Source organism: Macaca thibetana, chromosome 4 (assembly GCF_024542745.1).
Source record: "Macaca thibetana thibetana isolate TM-01 chromosome 4, ASM2454274v1, whole genome shotgun sequence".
In the NCBI taxonomy this organism is placed as follows: Eukaryota; Metazoa; Chordata; class Mammalia; order Primates; family Cercopithecidae; genus Macaca; species Macaca thibetana.
Window position 1 is genome coordinate 125,788,099 of NC_065581.1, and position 10,697 is coordinate 125,798,795.

At 38.7% G+C, this 10,697-nt stretch overlaps 1 long non-coding RNA gene across 1 annotated transcript in view; it reads left to right on the plus strand.

Annotated features, from left to right (window-relative positions):
• LOC126952629 (uncharacterized) overlaps window positions 1–9,598 on the plus strand; it is a 31,389-nt gene extending 21,791 nt beyond the window's left edge. Inside the window, exon 4 of the long non-coding RNA XR_007724962.1 lies at window positions 9,498–9,598. This is a non-coding gene — a long non-coding RNA (uncharacterized LOC126952629). The remainder of the gene's footprint in view (window positions 1–9,497) is intronic.
• The last annotated feature ends 1,099 nt before the right edge of the window (window positions 9,599–10,697 follow it).

Here is a 10,697-nt window from a genome sequence, read left to right on the forward strand (position 1 = left end):
ACCATGGCCCTTGCTCTCCAGGACCTTTCAGTCTGGTTGTGAAGGCAAGATAACACATGAACAATTTGAAAACAAGACAAAAGAATAAATAGATTAAGTGCCCATATGAGAGCTCAGAGAATTGGTGTAATAGAAGGCCATTGAAGGATAAAATTTAGGGGCCAGAGTAGAAAGAGGAATGTTCATGCCCCAGGAAACATGTTGTGACTTGTAAGTTCAGCCCTACATCCTCCATTCCCTCTTTGATGTTGCACAAGAATCACAAGTCCTATAGGCAAGCCTGTCTCCAAACTAGAAGTCAGCCCTTAGAAATAGCCCATCTATTGAACAATAGCTTGGTCTCAAATTACATTTGTCTTTTTCTTATATCAAGGATTAATCATACCACTTTTCCCTGACACCACCCTTATATTTTCTAAATTCATCAAGCTGATATACCAAGATGTTTTTATACTAAAGATAATTTATCCAAGCTGTGATAGTATAAGGGACTTGAGAGAAACCTTGGTCTAAACAGCTTTGAATCGCATACAAAAAAACAATGTGGGCGATGATCCAGTATGAGAGCATGCTTTTCACATAGACTACTCTTGAGATCCACGTCAATATCAGATTGCATCAAAAATTTCAAAGGGGATTGGATTATCCTGTTGTCTTTGATTGAGATTCAGAGGCAAATGGAATTCAGGGTGAGATATAAAGAGATAAGGCCTTTGTTTTTGAAGAGATACCAAGGCCTTAAAGTGCTTAGAGATCATTCCACCAGAGAGGAGTTCAAATTACGAAGGAATTTAGCCTAACGCACACAATTCCATTGGATACCACAGATAAACATGACATATAACAACCAGTAGTAGGTTGACGTAATAAAATCACAGTACAACTCATTACTTCAAGTTTTTTGTTATGTCATATGAAAACCAAAAATCTGTAGGAATTGGTGCATTTTTTTTTTACAATGAATTACTTTAATCATCCGGGATATTTTTGGAGCATAATGAAATATAAGCCAGAGTTGGAATTTGTGCATTCCCTGCATAGAGATACTTGGTCTTGTATTCTGTCCTTGTATCAGGCAAGAACACTGAACATAAAACACACTTAAAATGCACTTCAGCTTCTTTGGTAGAATTTCTTTGGCACCTGTTAAATTTTAAAGGGCTCTGTGAAAAGCATTTTCTTAACCATCCACTGGCTCTTGATTCATTCATGTGCATAGAAACGCTCTGAAAGTTTAAAATTGAGAGTGCATTACTTACCAAAAATTTTTCTCTGGCATTTGTTCTCACACGTCCTTGTTACAGGCCTATTCGTAAGTGAACAGCCTATTTGGAATCCTTATGGTCCAGAATCATGAAGATCTCATACTGTCAGTTGTTTGGATAAATAAATATGATTGGATCTCATCATGCATTTATAATAAATTTTATGTCAAGTCCATGGTAATTTAGGTTCCAATTCTAAATAGTGGAAACTGAATCTTACAGCTCTGTCCGTGTGATTGAAATAACCAGATCTCCATTCACTCTGTTATTTCAATCACTTATTCACTGATGAGTTTCGCTGAACAGATAATTGTGCAGACAAAAGACAAAATGTTGATAAAATTCAAAGTACCAAACTACATGCCTCAGAAAAGTTGACGGCTTATACAGGGTTGCTTAAAACCATACACAACAACCGACAATCCTCCCCAATGGGCCGCACCCTTCACTCTTGGGCATCATTATATAAATTGCCCTTTCCTAAAATGCTCTTCTCTTCTTCACCTGCTGATCGCTTCAGGAGCCACCACCTCCAGGATGTTTTCTCTGATTGTGAGATGCAGAGACTGAGCTCCTGAACACTTTCTTTCTTTCTTTCTTTCTTTTTTTTTGAGATGGAGTCTCACTCTGTCACCCAGGATGGAGTGCAGTGGCGCAATCTCGGCTCACTGCAAACTCCACCTCCTGGGTTCAAGCAAGTCTCCTGCCTCAGCCTCCCGAGTAACTGGGACTACAGGCACTGCCACCACACTTGGCTAATTTTTGTAGTTTTGGTTGAGATGGGGTTTCACTATGTTGGCCAGGCTGGTCTCAAACTCCTGACCTCAAGTGATCCTCCCACCTCGGCCTCCCAAAGTTCTGGGATTACAGGTGTGAGCCACCACACTTGGCCCCTGAACACTTTCCAAATCACAGTGCACCATAAGAAAACGCTCCTGAGGAATTAGGCAGCTTGGATTCAATCGCAGCGAGTTGTTTGTTAATTGCATGATCCTAGACAAGTTCTCTCAACTTTAGTTTCCTCATGTGTAAAATGGAGTAATAACATTGCTTGCCTCATTGGGCTGCTGAGAAGATTAAAAGAAGCAATGCTTATACAAAATAGCAGAGGTACCCGGCACAGAGAGACGTTCACTGAAGATTAGCCCATGGATATTCAGTTAGATCCACCATTTTTCCTTTAATACATTTAAGGTATTTATTTAGGCTAGGGACTTATTTTGATAGCTTGCATTAGTTCTATATATTATTAATATTTCTTTAGAAATTCATGTAATCTAAATGCACTTGTTAAACTGTTGAAAATGATTTTATAATGAATGGGGCCAAATTACTATTTCAGACAAGCCCATCTCCAATTTTATCAAGAAAATGAGTGAGAATATAGGCTTTGGGACACAGAAAGCAGATTTCCCCCACCCCTGGGAATACATCAATTCTGTAATTTAAATTTCTCATGCCTGGCTGTAACTATGTAGCCTTCATGACCAAAAAGAATGATAGCATATCTTATTTCCAGATATTCAAGCCTATTCAGTAGGAAGAGGTAGAATGATTGGTCATCAAAAGCTATTAACAAATAATGTAACTGTTGAAGATTTTTTTAAAATCATGCACATCCGATTTTTATTTCTCCTTTTCTATATATTGTTTTGATTTTTCTCACAGCCTGACAGTTCTTTAAAATAAAAAATAAAAAACAAAAGGCTTGGGGGAGTATCACGCAGGAAATAATCACAAAAGAAAATTCAGCCTCCTTGCTATGAAAGCTTTAGGATTCCAGAATCTGAATGTCCTTCCTGATAATGGCTGACAAACTGCTGAGTCAGAAAATGTTAAAAAGCAAACAAAAACAGAAATGAATCTTAGTGAGAATATTGAGTTACAAGGACAAAGAGAAAAAAAAATCTAAAAATGTTCCAAGGAGAAAAAAACATGGGTAACCTAAAAGAACAAAAGTCAGTTTGTCATCACATTTTATATAAACAAGCACTACATAACAAAGAAATTGCTTCAAAAAGAGAAGAGAAAACTCTCTTGAACCCAGAATCCCATAACCAGAGAAAACATCAATCTAGAATGCAGAAAATATAAAGATATTGTTACACATGCAATGATTTATAATCCTTACCACCAGGGTGTCTATTCCAGTGGAAAAAATTAAAACTACAAAAGAGGAATTTAAAAAGAAATGACATGGTGCAAGAGGAGGAGGGAGGAAAAAAACAACCTAACCCAGTTAACCCTAAATTATTTATGAGAACATAGCTATGAAGTTTATTACAATTATTAAGAAATAAGTAATAAGAAACAGAACCATAGGGTTTAAAAATTAGAAAATTCAAAATGATTTCAGTAAATACAGAAAATGGGGGAGGAGAGAGAAAAGTAAAAGCATGCTACTGGTTTGGTCATGTTCAGGAGAAAGAGGAAGTTATAGATTCAGATAAACTCTCAATGTTGATTAAAATACTGTAGATAGATTTTACTATGTTTGCTAAAATTGTAAAGATGGGTAGGCCAGACTCATGTGGGCAGCTTCCACATTACCAGCTACCACAAGAAAAGTCTATCCAAGTGACCCAGCCGCTCTACTTTGAGGAACTCAGCCTCAGAAATCCTGCATGTGTGCACAAAGATATGTATATAGTTAGCATTGTGGAAACCAGTTCATGTATTCTTCTAAATGGAATTGGTTTACAGGGTATGCATTCCTTAGCATAGAACACTATGTAACCATTAAAAAGATTGAAGTAGATTGATTAATACAGACATGTGAAGATATATTGTTATAAGAAAAATGTGCCAAAGAAAGTATGTATACCGTGATCTCAATTTATGAAATTAAAAAACTCAACATGTATGTATATATGCACATTTGTGTTTATAATGCCTAGAAAAAGTATAGTAAGCAAAACAAATGAAGGAAAATAATTGAGGATATATAGCAAAGGAGGATTTTAAAATTTTACTATATACAATTTTGTATTTTGGATATTTTCTATAATATAATGTATTACTTCTGTAATTTCACAAACACTAATAGAGCTGTCAAGTACCTGAGATGGGGACAGTCTCACTCAACAAAAAATGTCCTCTTTCAAACTATGACATGACTTAAATTTGTTGTCAGCTTATATTCTGTGAAATGTGGTATTTATCTCTGAATAGATAAGGGTCTTTTCAAGTAAACTTTCCATCTGGACACAACAGCTAAAAAACTGCTAAAGGGAGAGAAGCAGATACAGATTGTCAGGGCAGCAGTTATTTTACCTTTGGGAACTGAAACTATTTTTACTCAAAAAGAAAGTTTGCAGAGACAGCATTTTCACATTAGACTTCATAATGCTACACAAAACAAATAATTTGCAATGGAAAACATATAATAAAGTGGGTGCATATCGGTTGCCCTAGAAAAACAACCCAAAGACAACAATAGCCAGTCTGTCTATCTGTCTCTTTCTCTCCACATTTATCAAACTTGTATTTTGTGACTAGATAAAAGGTTTTAGAGTTGAAAATGACATCATCTGGGCCTTCAAGGAGCTGAAGGAAGCGTGCAAGATGGACGCACCTAAGGGGTTACTCATAGAACAATTTGGGAAATTTTGTCATCGAGAGAAATAATACAAAGTACATTCTGACTTGGCTACTTCATAGGCTATGCAGTTTTGAGCAAGTTACGCCTCAATTTCCTCATTTATAAAATAGGTACCATGATTATACTCCTTCCTAACTGTTCTGGGGACTAAATGAGGTAACACAGAAAATCCGCGCACAAAGTAAGCAGTCAGTAAAAGTTAGCTACTATTATTTGGGGAAGTTATTCAGACTCTCTGGAATTGAAACTTTATTATGGGATCCTGGTCAGGTTACTACATGGAATCTTAGTTTCCTCATCCAAAATTGGTAGAGTAACTTTATCAGAGGCTACCAGGCAGAAAGAATGAGATAATGTGTGTGAAAAATTTAGATCAGCAATTGGCACCTAAGAATTCCATTAATGTAAGTCATTATCTCTATCAAAATGCTTCAAAAAGAAGAAAGGAAATAACAACTAACTCTTCCTAAGAGTGACAAAGAACAGATAGCAGGAGAGCTGGTCTTGAATAATTAGCAGGAGTGCTCCAAGCTGGTGTGGTGAAAGAAGGATGTAGGAAGCAAAGAAAACAGCATGTGCAAACTGGTGGAGAATTTAATCATGATGATCATGATAGTGGTAATAATAATAATAATAATAATAATAATAATACAGCCTGTTCAGAGAAAATAAGAGGAGATGTCCTATAGGCCCTAGGAAATATGAACTGGACTTCAACTGAGAAGTTAAGAGCCACAGAACTTTATCAATACTTATGGAACTATTAAAGAAATTAGAATGGGGCTGAAGTGTGCAGTGTGAGCTGACCATAAATCAATCCCCTAGAAAAACAACATCAAAGGGTGGGAGAAACTAGCAAAGGAAGCCCAAGAAGAAAGCTTAGAGAGGCTGGTGAAATAAAAGAGGCGGAGAAAGAAGAGCGTTTCAATAAGGAGGGACTGGTCAACCGTGTCAAATGTTGCATAAAATGTCAAGTAGGATAACAAGAGAAAGCGAAGCCATTGAACTGGCCACTTGGGAGGATGCTGGTCAGAGAGTATTTTTAATTGAGTAATGTTGGTGGAAGCCAGACAGTATTGGGTTGAGGAATTAATGAGATGTAAAGACACTAAGTATAGACCAAGTGTAGACTTCTTTCAAGAAGTTTAGTGATTAAAAAAAAAAAACAAAGTGAAAGAAACCATAGTCTTTTAGCCTCATCAAAACTAGAAGATGAATTCTTAAATGTCCATGAGCATAATTCACATTTGGCAAAAAGGGTAAACTTCCCAAGATATTTAAAAAAAACTAAAAAGTAGAAAACTACGGGGAGAAAACAAAGAAGAAAAAGAACTTACTACTTTGCTTGAATGGGATTAGAGGATTAAGGTGAAGGATGGGTGGAGCAGAAAATCGAAAAACAGCAAACTTGAAATGACTCGGAAATTAAGATTTTAAAAAAGAGGAAAGAGGAGAATAAGGAATCTTATGGATTTGTTGAAAGAGCAAGAGGCAGGCATAGACTACCACAAATGAAAGTGATCAAAACAAAACCACTCCTCTCTGTCCCTCAGACTGAGCTGGGGTATAGTAAATCCAGAAAACATAGTCCTGATTAGAATTCTGTCTCCTGTGTGCTAAAGAAGCCTTAGCTACAAGTCATGGGCAAATTACTAAGCACAAAGGCCTACGTTGGCAGCTGTAGTGGTTTATCTCTAGTTGCAGGTATGGTTCCCTCTACCCAGGGGCTGCAGGTATGGTTCCCTCTACCCAGGGGCTGCAGGTATGGTTCCCTCTACTCAGGGGCAGACTCTAGGTCCTTCCCTTGGAATATTTGCCCACCTAAGGCAGTTTACCAAAAATTAGACCTGGCCTGAACGTCAGCATGAGAAATTTGGGAGAAATATGGGAAAAGACTGTAATATGAATGATTGGATTTTTGAATAAAAGAGAATATTGGATGAGTTTTTTTTTTTTTCCTAGGATATCTAGAAAAATCTGCCTTGAAATGTTTACATTAGCTCTTGAACCATAGGCCAGTGCTTTTAGAAAATGTGATCAGTCAAGAGGTCAGGCGTTCGAGACCAGCCTGGCCAATATGGTGAAACCCCACCTCGACTAAAAATGCAAAAATTAGCCTGGTATAATGGCAGGCGCCTGTAGTGCCAGCTACTTGGGAGGCTGAGGCAGAAGAATTGCTTGAACCCAGGAGGCAGAAGTTGCAATGAGCTGAGATCACTCAATTGCACTCCAGCCTGGGCAACAGAGCGAGACTCCATCTCAAAAAAAAAAAAAAAAAAAGAAAGAAAGAAAAAAAATGTGGTCAGTCGCTTTGCTCTGCGTGGTTCTCTGTTTCCACATCTGTAGAATAAGGAAGATTAGATTAGTTTTAAGTCCTTCCAGCTCTGTTATGAAATTTAATGATTCTCTCCTTTACATTTCTTTCATTTTCACAAGCATATCTGTCCCTGGTTTAATACTAATGTCCTATCTTCCTAACCAGATTGTTAGCCCCAATTTTGTTTTAGTTTCCTTCTTTTGTCTAAAAGGAGTCAGAAAGTGTGTTAAAAGATAAGACCATCTTAGGACACCCTGGGTGAGGCCAGTTTTTGTCCAATCAGGAGGCTTTTATGTGGAAAACACCCCTTAACCAGGCTAAGCCTACTGGTTTGAGATAAACATTTGATGAAACATTCAGTAAAGAAGAACTGGATCTTACATGAAGAAATTAATGCCTACGCCCCAGTGCAATAGTTAATTCCTCCCTGAAACATTTTCTTATTGTTATGTAAACATAACCTAAGTGGGTTTGTTAGTGATAATTAGAAACATTCTCTTAGCCTAGTGACTTGGGGAAGAATAAAAGGAGATGGGAATTATTAAGATGGGATATACAGGCAACGGGGGAAGGGCTAGTTCGCATGGCACAACCAAATATATCTTTTGTAGGCCAAAGACTCTGAGAAATTATTTTTGTACCTGCTCTCTATTTCTATTTCTATTCTGGTTACTAAGTGGACAGATGACTTCTCAGCCTCTCTTTGAGTACTTTTTTCTTTGTGTGTGTAAGTATATATGTCAGAATACCTTTTGCATCTTGAACGTAAATGTGGACAAAATGCATTTCTAAGTTAAAATAACATTTAAATTGTGAATACACAATTTTTAGAGCAGAGAACATTGTCTTTTTAGTACAGTTTGCATGTCTTCTCTCCGTATTCTATTTGACTAACCTATTTAGTAAAATAGCCAAGATCCTCCTTCTGAGTTAGCCAAGAGCCTGACTGCCAAAATCTCCTGAAGACCCATAAAGATATCCTTCTTGAGCTGAATCCTTGGCAGCTCTGAACAAAAGAGAATCACAAAGATATTTTTTTCTATAATAGTTCAAACAGAAAGAGATCTAAGGATTTTGCTCCTGATCAAACTCATAGCAAAGGAATATAAGGCCTTATCCAGGACCTCACAGTTTGGTAAATTATATCTAATTTCAGTGTTTGTGAGATGGCTGATGCCTGTGTCAACCCCATATGCGACTTGGTGGGTCCAACGAGAGGCGTGGGGTGAATTATCCAGGTTAAAAAGGGCCTGGTGGGGTGGCCATGTTTCTGACTTGGGACACTCAGAGATCTGCACAATCCATGGTGAGGGTACCCTGGAGCTCCATGAGCCAGCACTTTTTTTTTTTTTTTTTTTTTTTTGAGACGGAGTTTCGCTCTTGTTGCCCAGACTGGAGTGCAATGGCGTGATGTCGGTTCATCACAACCTCTGCCTCCTGGGTTCAAGCAATTCTCCTGCCTCAGCCTCCCAAGTAGCTGGGATGACAGGCATGTGCCACCACACCCGGCTAATTTTGTATTTTTAGTAGAGACGGGGTTTCTCCATGTTGGTCACGCTGGTCTTGAACTCCTGACCTCAGGTGATCCGCCCGCCTCAGCCTCCCAAAGTGCTGGGATTACAGGCATGAGCCACCATGCCCGAGAAGCCAGCGCTCTTTAAAGGAAGAGCTGCCGGGTCTGAGATGAGGCCTTCCTCAGCAGAGCCGGCTCTTTCCAATCCATATGGACCACTCTGCCTTTCCCTGCCCTTTCAGAAAAATTTCATGTTTAACCAGCACTGCAGGTAAAAAACAAAAAGCCAGCTTAAGAGAGGGCAGCGCTCTAACAAACCTGCTGAATTTTCAATTCTGGCCAAGATTTTCATGTTTGTTTTGCCTCTGACTTGATAGGAAATGTTAAGCCATCAACAGAACAGCTTGGTGACTTGGTTTACCTCTCCAGGAAAACATTTGCCTACTCCTCAAGGTTGTGAAAAAAAATGGCCTCAGGGTGTTATGAACTTCCACGTTTGCATAATCTTTTCTCTAGCATTTAAAGTTTGTGGAACTAAACCAGATGGAGACCTGCAGCAAAATCCGAATTCAAATGAACCAGGTGGAAGCAAGTTAGCACTATCGTGTTGTGAATGAGGCTGCTCCAAACTAAGTTATGTGAGCAAAGAAGAGCAGCCTGCACCCCTTCTGTGAGATGCAGCAGTTTTTGGTGGAGTTTTTGTTTGTTATGCTTGTTGAGTGAATCTCTAACAGAACACACTTGGGTGACCACTGTGAGACAAAACGAGTTTAGGCTTTAATTATTCTATATTCTGATTAGGGGAAACAGTGTGAATCCAAGAAGATGTCATTGAGTGCAAACACAGTCCTGGAGCTGGGCCCGTTGGGCGTCAACCTCAGGAGCTATTAATCTACATGCTTCAATTTGTAAGTATGCAGGAGACTGAGTCAGTAGAAAAAAAAATAATTTTAAACATCTGTGGTATTCTTTCTGTTCCAGATTAATTATACTGCTTGTTTGTTGATGCTGACCAGAATTTTCAATCCTCTGATGCTATGCTTGGAACGTCATAAGTATTTTTCTATGTGTTTATCACTTGCGTCCCATGAAACTTTATCTCTGTCACAGTCTGTCTTTCATAATTTATTTTAGGTCCCCGTTTTGTTCTTTTGCTCACCTGCCTTAGACTTCTTGTTTTTGCTTTTATACTGAGCAGTATGCAACTCTTTCTCATTGAGTACTTATTATTACTTTTAAGAGACACCTTGTTAACACACAGCCCCACGTACACACACATCATTCAATCAAAATGATGATATAAATGAAAATCCAAATGTGCTGTTTAATCAACTGGAGAGGTTGGTAATTATTTTCAATCAGCTAGGATTGCTCTGCTAGCTCAAAGAATTATTAATAAGAGCCATATTTGTTAATAAATTGTGAGCAGCCCTTCTCCGTGAATGGGGGCAGGTATCAGGGAAGGCTATTTCAGAAGCTGCTGTCCAGCCTCACATTATACCCTAAAAAGCCAAGCCCCTCCTTCTGAGCTAGCCAAGAGCCCAACTGCTAACATTTCCATCCTAACATCCATAAAGATACCTTTCTTGAACTAAATCCTTGGCAGCTCTAAACAGAAGAGAATCCCAAAGATATTTCTTTCTAAAATAGCCCAATTTGAAAATGAGACATGGGCAGGCCCTTTGCTGTTTGTAAGGCAACCATAACCCCTACCCCTTCTCCCAGTCAGCTTTTGGGGTCACCCGTCCTTGTCTTGTTTTCCTACCATCAATACCCAACAGTGTCTTGTGACTTCTGTGGCCCCAAGATGACCAAAGAGCTCCTGTTTGAGGACCCAAGCTCCCTCCCTCACTCTTCGCCCCGACAACTTCTCCTCAAACCCCAGCCTATTTCCAGGCTCTTCCTTTCCTCTTTGCCAAACACCTGAGATCTCAGGTCGCTTTGGGTCTCTTTCTAACCTTGCCACAATCCATTCTGTTCCCTGGGGTTTTCTGTCTTCAG